Below are 11,517 nucleotides of genomic sequence, written 5' to 3' on the forward strand. Positions count from 1 at the left end.
CAGATGTTCCCAGTTTTCACCCCAACAAGGCCAGATAACCAACGCCATGGTCCCCTCACTTCCCTCACCTGACTTCTAGGATTAATTTTCACACAGCCAGCATTCTGTCCCAGTAATAGTAACAGATAGTGGCTAATTGAAGCAAATAAGGAAATGCCGGGACAATGACAAAAATCTCAGAACCCTCAGGAGGTATACTCTGAAAATGGGCAGAATTAAAGGGCAGCCGGGTCAGAATCATTTGCCCCCAAACAGATTCCTGGTTGAGGGGGCTGGTAATGCCCCCACTGCACAGGGTGCAGCCATCAGCCCGACTGTCCATGCCAGAGCTCTGGCTCCCCTGGAATAGATTCCAGCCTCTTCCTGCCTGTGTGTACCTTGTGCCATGTTCCGAGTCTTAACCTGTGCATGTGATTGGCGAAGCTTAGGGCACGGCTGGGGTTGGTGGGAGGGCAAAGTCTGCTACTTTTGCCTGTTGTAGTGGAGGTAGGTCCTGGTTTCCACCAGCCATGCACAGTGGTGGACACTCCGCCCCCCAAGTGGAAAGGAATTTCAAATGTTGAAGGTGTAAGAAAGATAGTTGCATATGCCTACCACCAGTATGGAGATGATTATGGATCAAAGCCAGAATAGGGACTGGGGGAAATTGTATAGCCTTGCCAGGGACTTGCCTTGTGGCCTAATCTGCCTCTTCTCTTCCTCCTCCTCCTCCTCTTCTTTTTCATCTTCTCCTTCTTCTCATCCCCCTCTTTCTCCTCCTCCCCCACTTCCTCATCCTCCTCCATCTTTTCTTCTTCTTCTTCTTCTCCTTCTTCTTCTTCTTCTTCTTCTTCTTCTTCTTCTTCTTCTTCTTCTTCTTCTTCTTCCTCCTCCTCCTCCTCCTCCTTTTTCTTCTTCTTTGAAATTCCAATGTAGTTAACATACAGCATTATATTAGTTTCTGGTGTACAGTGTAGGGATTCAGCACTTTCATATGTTACTCAGTGCTTGTCAAAATTAGTGTACTCTTAATTTCTCTCCTCCCTTCTTGCAGAAAGATGTGGTTATCTGGAATGCCAACAAGTCTAAATAAAGATGGCAGGTCCATACCATGGAATATTTTTCAGCCACAAAAAGAAATGAGCTATCAGGCCACAAAACGATATGGAGGGACCTGAAATGCCTATAGCTAAGTGAAACATTGATCCTGAAAGGCTACATATAGTATGCTTCTAACTGTGACATTCTGGGGAAGGCAAAACTAGGGTCAGTGAAAGATTGGTGTTTGCCAGGGGTTGGCGGGAGGGAAGAGGAATGACTAGGAATAGCAGATGGAATTTTTAGAACAGTGGGACTATCCCTATGAAGCTAGGTAATTGTGGATACATGACGTCATGCATTTGTCAAAACCCATAAAACAGTAGGAACGTTGATGTAAACTATAGGTATCAGTTAATGATAACGGATAGATATTCGTCCATCAATTTTAACAAATGTACCACACCTGCAAGATGTTAACGACTGGAAACCTGTGGGTGGGGGTGGGACTAGGTAAGAGGGAATAGGGGAACTCTATGTATTTTCTACTCTGGGTAGTGTAAACCTTATACTGCTCTAAGAAATAAAGTCTACAAACATACGTATTTGTAATGACAGCATGTGAGGGCTCAATGGATGATGTTTCCGAGACCACCTGATCTATGTTCCAACTACTCCCCTAGGAGCCTGAGCGCTGTTCCCCCCGCCCCCCGCAGCAATATCCAGAATCCAACACAGCAAGTCGCCCACGTCTTCCGTGGGCTTGCCTGACACTTGGGGTGGGGCGGAGACCCTTTCCTTCTAGGCCTCCGTCTGCACCTGGCAGCTTCTCAGGCCCCTGCCCAGGCCACCGGCTTTGAGAACCAAACACGTTTGGAATCATCAGGCCTAGACCTTCCCCAATGCACCTGTCAGATTATCTAGCGGCGCAGCGGGGTTGGGGGGGCTGCTGGAGGAAGGGGAGAGAGAGGGCGCCTCGGTTTTACAATACAAATGCCCTCCCCCCTTCCCGGGCCTCCATTAACAGAGTGCCCAGCGGGTGGGGGCTGAGACCCAGGGCCGGTGCTCACGAGCAGCGCCCCCGCGCGGCTCCCGCACGCACCCCTAACTGCCGCTCCCTCCTTAGAGAAGGGAACTCCCCAAGCACGCTCGCCGGTCAGAGGGTCACCACAAAACCTCCAATTCTTAACAAGGTGGCCTTTCCACCTTTTCACCCTCTCGCACTTTCTGTCCGCGGAGCCCTTCAAGAGGGAGCCAGCCCAACTTTAAAATCCACCTAATAATAGACGGAGTGAAATCACTCAGGTCATTCACAATGACCAGGAAAGAAAACCGACAGGGGGCACCCGGACTTGAACCGGGGACCTGTTGATCTGCAGTCAAATGCTCTGCCCCTGAGCTATACCCCCACAGCCGCTAGAGTTTCCTAACTTGCTTCTTTTCACTAAGGTTGCACTACCCCAGTGTCCAGTACACTAACTGCCATTCATTCTCAGGAAATCTGCGGAACTGCATGCTTCTGGTCATCAGCCTCCTCTACCGACTCCTCTACAGGCTATGTTTCAGCTGGGCTGGTTTTGTTTTGTTTTGTTTTTCTTCTATGCGCAATTAGTTATTCATCCATCTTGTCCGGTGATCTATACCATCTTTGTTGCTTTATTATCAGGAAAACATTCTTATTTTTAAAATTGTATATTTAAGTAAAAAACCCCATATAATGTAAAATTAAAGCGATCTAACAGGCAGATTTATATTTTAGTAGGAACCTCACATACACACACACATTTTTCCCCAAAGTAAAAAACTCAAAGTATATCTCAAATCGCCACAGCCTCAAATGTACTGTTTGCATTGTGTGTTGACCTAAATATTCTCACATTAAACCCAGGATAGTCATAGTTATTCAGGATTGTTTAAAATGCATATTTTCTAAATCATGTAATTCCTTCCTTTACTGTGTTATTTAAAAAAAATAAGTTGTAGTTGAGAATTATAATTCAAAGTATTAAGCACCGATGTACATAACCTTTCTGCTGTGTAGACCCTTGAACCATGGCATTTTGAAATTAAAAAACTTTTGACACTTTGGTGATATGAATAATTGAATAATATAGTTGTCTTTATTGATATTTTCTATTATTATAAAATAAGTATTTTTTTACATATGAAGAAAAACAACTTCCAACCTAGAATTCTGAACCCAGGGAAAATAATATTTAAGCATAAAGGCAAACCCTGGGTGGTGCAGCGGTTTAGCGCCTGCCTTTGGCCCAGGGCGCGATCCTGGAGACACGGGATCGAATCCCACGTCAGGCTCCCGGAGCATGGAGCCTGCTTCTCCCTCTGCCTGTGTCTCTGCCTCTCTCTCTCTCTCTCTGTGTGTGACTATCATATTAAAAAAAAAAAAAAAAAGGGCAAAGAAAGGACATTTGAGATGTACAAGATCAGAAAGCAGAATCTCATTAAATCCACAGCTGAATCGTGTGGGGAAGAGACTTGAAATGCACATGGATGAGCCAGTGAGCCCTGCAGCCTCCTCTCTGAGCCAGGACCTCATACTTGATATCTTCATTCAGAGATCTACTAGGCCTTTCAAACAGAATATGGGAGAAAGAGAATTATTAGTTCTCACCCAGGCCAGCTCCCCACTCCACCTGCATTGCCCACCTAAGTGGTATGATTCTCCCAGTAACTCAGGCCAAATACCTGCCAGGTCACCTCTATCTTTTGCATCCAAAGCCAGCAGCAAGTCCTGTCGGCTTTGGTGTCAGACGTGTGTGCATCTGAGCAGTTCCCGTGGCCCACTACCATGACTTTTGGTCCAGGCCCATGTGACCTGTTATCATACTCTCCTGACAGGTTTTCCCCTATGTGTATTTCAGACATGAGTCAGGAAATGTTTCCCGATCGGCTTGGTAGTCTTGCTCCCCTGAGAGCAAAATCTCAGTCCATGCTGCAGCCTACAGGATCTATAGGAGCTGGCCCTGGCTGCTTCCTCCCCTAACTCCTTCCCTTTTTGCCTCCAGCCACACTGATCTTCAGTGTTCCTCCAAGGGTGCCACTTCAGAGCCGTCCGGTGCTTCTCCCCTGCACTCAGGGCTCTGCTTGCCATTAGCTCATCAGTTAGGCCTCCTCTGGTGGCTCTGTCTAAATTGCACCCTGTCATTTCTATCCCCTTGCTTTGCTCTGTTTTCCTCGCAGTCCCCATTACGACCTGCATTATAGTAATACAGATTTTTGTTAATTATCTGTCTCCCTCACAATTCATGGCTTAAAAACAAAACAAAACTAAACAAAACAGCAAGTTAAGAATAAAAGCAAATTTCTGTTAAGGAAATCTCCAAGGACAAGGATGTTCGGATGCATCTCTGGAGAACTCCACATTTCCATGTTCTCACCTGGATACTTTCCTTTGTGGGGCCAAGGATACCTTCTCGCCTTCTATTTCATTTGTAAATAGGAATAATTCTACAACCAATCCCCTCAAGCCTGACTTTTCTGAGATGAATTCAGCTTTTGAACTCACACTGGGCTGCTCCAAACAAAACAGGTGCATCTCTGGCTTTACTTGCTTGAACAAGTTCTCCCCATATTGGTGAGGGGTGGAAGGCTTCTTGGGTGTTGGTTTCCTAAATGGCAAAGTGAGAAGGTGACTGACTAACAACTGAGAGCATCCCAGTGGTCCCAGGTAGGCACTAGGAGAAAGGGGAGAGGGACCTCAGGACACTGTCTTTGGTGGAGTGAAGGCATCAGTGCCTGGTGACCATGCAGAAGAGGCACCGGTGAACAGGTGCCCTGGCTGTGGCTGCAGATGTGTAGAGGTCTAGAGTGGTGCTTCTCAAGGTGAGGCCCCAGGATTACTTGAGACCTTGTCCTTACAAACTTTTAGGGGTGGAGCCCAGCCATCTTAGTTTTAACAAGCCCTCCAAATGATTCTGAGGCACCTTAAAATTAAGAAACACTGATCTAGGGCAGAGTTCAGATGACAAGCAGTTTGACCATCGTCTTTGGTTTTAATCCTGATTGATCCTGGAGGGGGTGCTCCAATTCCGAACCCATTCCTTTCTTGGGTGTTTCAGTACCTGAGTCTTTCTCCAGGTGGTACAAAAGGAAGCCATGATGGTTCTGCGGACAGTGTTTCTCAAAGAGGGTCTCCTGACTTTCCATAAGGAGTTTGTTCCTAACCCCAGATCATATCTGCATGTTTGACAAGCTCCTGAGATGATTCCTAAGTACAAAAATCTGAGACTGGCCCAATGTAGTCCATGCACCAAGTCAAATCCTGGTGTCCTCCATTAGCTTTCCCCTTGTGGTCTTTGAGCTGTGTGGCATATTCATGCTCTAGAAGCCTGCATTCTAGTCCCTCTGCTGGTCTTCAGGTTTGTATAAATCTATTCAGATGGCTCCAATTGTGTGGCCTTTACATTTTTTGACTGATGGAAGATAGGGATGTGAAGAAGTTAAGAGAATCATTGGTTCAATAAAGTCAGAAAGAGTGGATTTAGGTTCTGATCCTATCAATAGAGGGCTTTGTGTGGTGGAAGACTAGTAATCCTGAATATCTGCATTCAGATGTTCGCTGTGAATGGCACAGACTAGTGACTCTGAAGACCCTTCCAGCTTTAAATGTTGGGATCAGTGCTCTTCTAGAAAAAAGCAGGGAGGCAGCTACAGGGAGGGGGGGAGGCTTTTGCTCATTTTGCATCAGAGAGGTAAAATTGTGGTGAGGTAGTCTTGGCAGCTTCCAGGAGGCCCAGCCAATGAACATTTATGACAAAAATTTATAGGTGTTGGGTGTGGCTGCACAGGTTAAAGGTATTACTTAGGCCCACACCTACATCAGGGGGTATAGCTCAGGGGTAGAGCATTTGACTGCAGATCAAGAGGTCCCTGGTTCAAATCCAGGTGCCCCCTGCCATTTCCCACTTTTGTTCAGGGAAGCTGGTACTAAAGATTCAGCTCCTTTCCCTAATACTGAGCCTGGGGATATTGAGACTTCCCAAATCTGGAAAAAAAAAAAAAAAGTCAAGGGTACCTTAAAACCCTGTCACCGAACACCACAGCCCCACAGTGATAGATTCCTCCAACTTTGACTTCATATTTCACTTACCATGGGTCTTGTTCTACATAGGCGTACTTTTTCTACATGTTTTTATTGTTCTACATCAGTGATATGCTGGTAAATATTTAACAACCAGCTCTTGGTGGAGGGTATTTTTTATTTTTAGTGTTTTCCAGTTTCATGGTACAAATAATCTCACTGTGACCAATTTCAAGCTACAAACATAAGATCTTCGAACATGGGATGAAGAAGATATGCTAACAAGTGACTCTCTGGTGCGAACCACACCACTGTTTCTAATCCATCTTCCCCCAAAGAGGCATGGATGGGCTCTTTGGCCCCTACTCCATCCTCACAATGCTTCCTGACATCAAAGCAGTGGCTGACATCCACCTGTTTATCTAGAATCATCCATTCACTCAAGACATTTTTGATTCCCACTCAATGCCAGACACAGGAAAGACATAGTTGGGAAGAACTGTCTGTGGTGGGTAAAACAGTCAAATGAAGAAATGGTCAAGTGTATGATAAGGATTGCTAGACAAAAGAGAGGGTCATTTTAAAATAAAAAGATTTCTGTTACAGAAATCTGTTAGATTAGATAATCTAAAACTCCTTCTACCTCAAAACACCCAGAAGTGAAAGATAAAATATCACTTTATCAAATGCTGTCAAACAAATATCCAATCACAGGTATAGATGAGCTCTCATGACAATAAAAGATATCTTGATTGGGGAATAAACTAAAGTCTTAACCCCAAGAATGCCTGTGGTTATGGTGGGACAGCTGAGGTGATGAGTTTTAAGAGCCATGTGGATCCAGATTAGGTCTAGATCTGAAACACCCCTCTTGCAAGTAAAGTCATATTCCCAGAGAGCCACACCATTAGTAGAAGGGTGGGCTAGTAAAATACCAGCACAAACAGACAAGAGGTCTTTCTCTTCTCAGGGAGGAAGGGAATCTCCCCTGAAAATTCATAACCACAGATCTATACTTGTTAGAACTTTGAGTTTATGCTACCTGCATGGTTCAGAAATTCCCCAAGCTAAAAGTTGACATAAAAAGTGTGCCCAGGCTAACAATGATTGTGGAGAAGCAGACACAAACTCTGAAGGGCACATCTGCAAGTCAGGCCACACAGAATTCCCATGGATGAAACCTGTCTTAAAGTGGGTTCACAATTAAAAATAATAAAGTAAACAAGGAATCAGCCAACCATGAGTGAAGACCACCAGACACAATAAAGAATGTCAGACAGGAGAATTACCATATAGATACTATGAAGTAAGTGTGGTCAAAATTATTAAAGTCATAGGAAATTGAATGTATGAGAATATATGACTTTCAAAAATATGAAGCAGATACATATAAAATGAAAAATACAATCACTGAAATTAATAGTATAATAGCAGATTAGACAGAAAGATGAGAGATTTGTAAATGAAATAGAATATAAATCTTTTAAAAATTCCAGGAATGAAATGCAAATGTGTAAAAAAAAATGCAAAACAAAAAAGAGTGGCTAAGACTAGAATAGAGTTCTGATAAATGTCAAATATGAATTCTACAAGTATAAAACATAACAAGGGAGAAGCAACATTAAAATATATAATAGCTGAGAAATTTCCAGGCTTGTACAAAGACCTCGGATTTAAGGAATGAATCCCAAAAGAGATAAAGCCACACCTAGGCCCATTGCAGTGTCTTCATAATACCATAGACAAAGGGCTGATCTTTCTTATTAAGAGTTTATTTATTTATTCATGAGAGACACAGAGAGAGGCAGAGACACAGGCAGAGGGAGAAGCAGGCTCCCCGCAGGGAGCCTGATGCAGGACTCGATCCCTGGACCCTGGGATCACATCCTGAGCCAAAGGCAGACGCTCAACAGCTGAGCCACCCAGGCGTCCCCAAAGGGATGATCTTAAAAACAGCTAAATAGAAAAGACACATCAGGTACAATGATGGCATAATTAGAATGACAGCAGACTTTTCAACAGAAGCAATGATGGTTGGTGGACAATGGAATAAAGTATTCTGAGTGAAAGACCATAAGTTAGAATTCTCTACTCAGTTCAACTATCAGTCAAAAGCGACAGAAATATAGCTGAAATAATTTACTTCTAAGATATCCTTGCTGGAAGAACCTTTAAAACTTGTAATTCCAAAAGAAGAACACTGAACCCAAAAGGAAGGGGAAAGAGGCAAGAGGAAAAACAGTGAACAAAGATACTAGTGAGCACATTGGTAAATCCAAACAGCACCAATTATACAAGACAAAAAAAAAAAAAAAGAGCTGAGGAGGGCTTAAAAATAATATTTAACCATAGAGAACAATTACACAGAAGACAGGGGAATGATGTGATTGAACTAATACATTGAAATCCTTCTTTTGTGTGGAAAGAGGGTGGAAATACTAATTATTGTTAGACTATATCAAATCAGATGTGTGTGTAAAAATTTAAAGAGCTATCCCTAGATATATAGAAAAGGAAGACTAAATTAAATAGTTTTCAAATTAGTAGAAAGATGTGAATCAAGGTGAATTCCTCAAAGGTGTATAAAGAAAAAGTGATCAATCGAATAGAAGAGTGGAAAGAAAGGCATAGGAAAACATCAGAATAAATAGAAAGCACAAAAACGATGGTAGAAATGAATAAAAATATATTACTAATCACAATAAATACAACTGGACTATTTGCCAATTGAGACAGAAATTGTCATTCTGGATTCAACAACAAACTCTAGCTATATGGTCTTAGAAAATGCTCTCCTGAAACATAAATAAAAAGTTTGAAAGTGAAAAGTTGGGAAAATATACACCAAATGAATACTGACCAAAATAAAGTTAGTTTAGCTATATTGATATCAGATAAAATGAATTATAGACTAAAGGTATTCCTAGGGCAAAGACTGTTGCTTTATAATAATAAAATGAACTTTCTCAGAAAAATACAATTCTGTACTTGTATTCACAGTGTCAAAATATATAAGGCAAAAATTGTCAGAAATACAGGAAGAAATGGACAAATCCACAACATTAATATATTTTAATACATCTTTCTTAGTAACTGATACATCAAAAGGCATAAAATGATAAGATGGAGAGGACACAAATAACACAATCAATAAATTTGATTTAATAGACCTAACTAGATCCCTACAGCCAACATTAGAATACACATGCTCATTCAAAGCAAAGTTTCAAACATTTATTACATACTTGATTACAAAGCAAGTCTCAGAAAATCCTAAACAAAAAGTGACATTATATACCACATTCTCTTAGTACAAGGTAAAACTCAATAACAAAAAGATAACTCTAAAAAGGACCCATACATTTTGAAACTAAAAAGTACTTTTAAATAACCTCATGGGTAGAAAAAGAAATAATGAAAAATAGAAAATATTTTAAAATTGCAGCCATTTTCACATGGAGCAGTGGACAGTACCATTTATCTATAAAAGGAAGCTAGCCAATTTATTTGGGAAAACTTTAGCTGGCTTATTCACCAAAAATCAATTCACAGAATAGCCAGGTAGCCAAAAGCCAAATATGATGAAAATGAAACCACTGATTATTGATTTGCTCCAAACCCATCTGAATTATTGAGAATTAAAAAAAAATCTGTTCCATCTGCACTCCTACCGTTGTCCGTGTCCAGAACTGCCACATAAACACTTTAAATGGAATTTAGGACAGTTCTCCACAATCATCTTGCGATGCGGATACAGAGACAGGGGTGATGCAGGAATAGGGTCAGAGGTACTAATAAAACTTTGGGGGTAGAGGGATAGGAAGGTTTCTCAATCATGGGGAGAATTGGCCACTCAGCAAATTGAGTTTTGGCAAACTGGTCATTCAGCAAATTGGATGTTGGTGAATTAATATTAGGAATGGCTGAGCCAGAGTCTACAAGCAGGGTCTAAGCCTACTTAGATAGGGTGAGGTTGAGTCAAAGAGGTGTCAAGATTCTACATGCAGCAGTAAAGGTGTGTCTTGGGTAGAGGCATTACTTTTTTCTAAATTAAGTGATTTTAAAGCTTTAGGGATCCTGAGATGGAGGGTGGGGTGCAGGCAGGCTCTGGGAGAAGGGTGACATTGGCTACTAGGAGGAAGTCTACCTCAGCAGGAACGTGGGTCACACAGCACAGGCAAGGGGCTTACCACTGGCTCTATGTCCTTTAGGGATCCTGAGATCAGATGCTGAACTTAAGCTTTCCTTTTCCAAGCAGTGAGAAGCTTGTGACATCTTCACATCCTCCTACACCCGGTTCACACACACACACACACACACACACACACACACACACACACACGGGTCCTGTGCCAGGGATTCTTTAGGTATGAAGGAGGGGGCCTGGCCCGGGGGTGAAGCTGGGCAGGAACTGAGAGTGGTCTCCTCTCACGCCTTTCCGTGGAGGCCAGGCCAAGGATGACAACCCTGTACCCCAGAGTTCCGGGAGGTGACCAGTAGCAAGGCCAGGAGAGACCTACGGGGGGCCAGAGCTGCTTCCGGGAACAGCACTGAGACTTCTGGGCGAGAAATTCTCTTTCCCCAAATATTCCAGAGGAAGAGAACCTACGGGGCAGGGAAATGGGGGGCAGCGGGCTCCCCCCGCGGCGGGCCTCTCCGCCTCGCTGCACCCCTGCTTCTGTCTCACAGAGCGGGGTGAGCTCCACACGCCCACCTTCTCTGAGCTGTTCCAACAGGGGGTGGTCCTCCAGAGACGGGACGAGGCTCCCAGTCCTCGGCGGACCTGCCCCCCACCGCCAGCCCGCCGCGTCCTGGCCAGGAAGTGAAGGGGCTCATGCTTTGTTCACTCATCACACACTTATTTGAGGCCCTCTTACGTTCCAGGAGCTTCTGGGGTCACCTAAATCAACCAAATCGACCAGCAATTGGTCACACGAGATGTCATGACCGGGCTCAATGCTCTGGTGAGCGAGGGGCACAAGTCTGGGTGGCAGATCTGGATGTGCGGGGGTCTGGCACCCACCGCAGACCGCGGGGCCGCGCCGTCCGCCCTGCAGCCCCCCCGCCCCCTCCCCCAACACACACACCTCCCCTTGGCCTCGGAAACGGTTGGTTTACGGGATGTGATCTCTGGGAGAGGCGGGTCCCGCTTCATCTGAGCATCCGCACCTGGCACAGAGGATGCGCTCACTAACTGTTGGATGCACGCATGGGTGATGGATGGATGATGACGGACGGATGCGTACCTCGGACAAACACACCCGCAAGCTGGCCACCAGGCGGGACCCGGCGCGGAGCCCCTCCCCGCAGTTTCCTGGGGTCCTGAGAGAAGCAGGTGGGGAGGAGGCTTCGGGGAGACGGCCCCGGCTCCGCCCCCCGGCCCGCGCCACGGCGCCCTCTGGGAAGTGTAGTTCGCGCCTGCGCCCAGCGGGCCGCCGAGGCCGGGGGTCTCCGGGCGG

The 11,517-nt window shown here is 44.5% G+C and overlaps 1 long non-coding RNA gene and 2 other non-coding genes across 3 annotated transcripts; 1 reads left to right on the top strand and 2 right to left on the bottom strand.

Annotated features, from left to right (window-relative positions):
- Positions 1–2,354: 2,354 nt before the first annotated feature.
- TRNAC-GCA (transfer RNA cysteine (anticodon GCA)) lies at positions 2,355–2,426 on the bottom strand. The gene has a single exon. It is a non-coding gene; the product is annotated as a tRNA-Cys (tRNA).
- Positions 2,427–5,859: 3,433 nt separating this feature from the next.
- On the top strand, positions 5,860–5,931 carry TRNAC-GCA (transfer RNA cysteine (anticodon GCA)). The gene has a single exon. It is a non-coding gene; the product is annotated as a tRNA-Cys (tRNA).
- Positions 5,932–9,115: 3,184 nt separating this feature from the next.
- On the bottom strand, positions 9,116–11,469 carry LOC125752613 (uncharacterized). Its single transcript, XR_007402566.1, has 2 exons — positions 11,146–11,469; positions 9,116–10,958 (listed from the first exon to the last, which is right to left on the bottom strand). It is a non-coding gene; the product is annotated as an uncharacterized LOC125752613 (long non-coding RNA).
- Between the last annotated feature and the right edge of the window lie 48 nt (positions 11,470–11,517).

This window comes from Canis lupus, chromosome 16 (genome assembly GCF_003254725.2).
Source record: "Canis lupus dingo isolate Sandy chromosome 16, ASM325472v2, whole genome shotgun sequence".
Taxonomy (NCBI): Eukaryota; Metazoa; Chordata; class Mammalia; order Carnivora; family Canidae; genus Canis; species Canis lupus.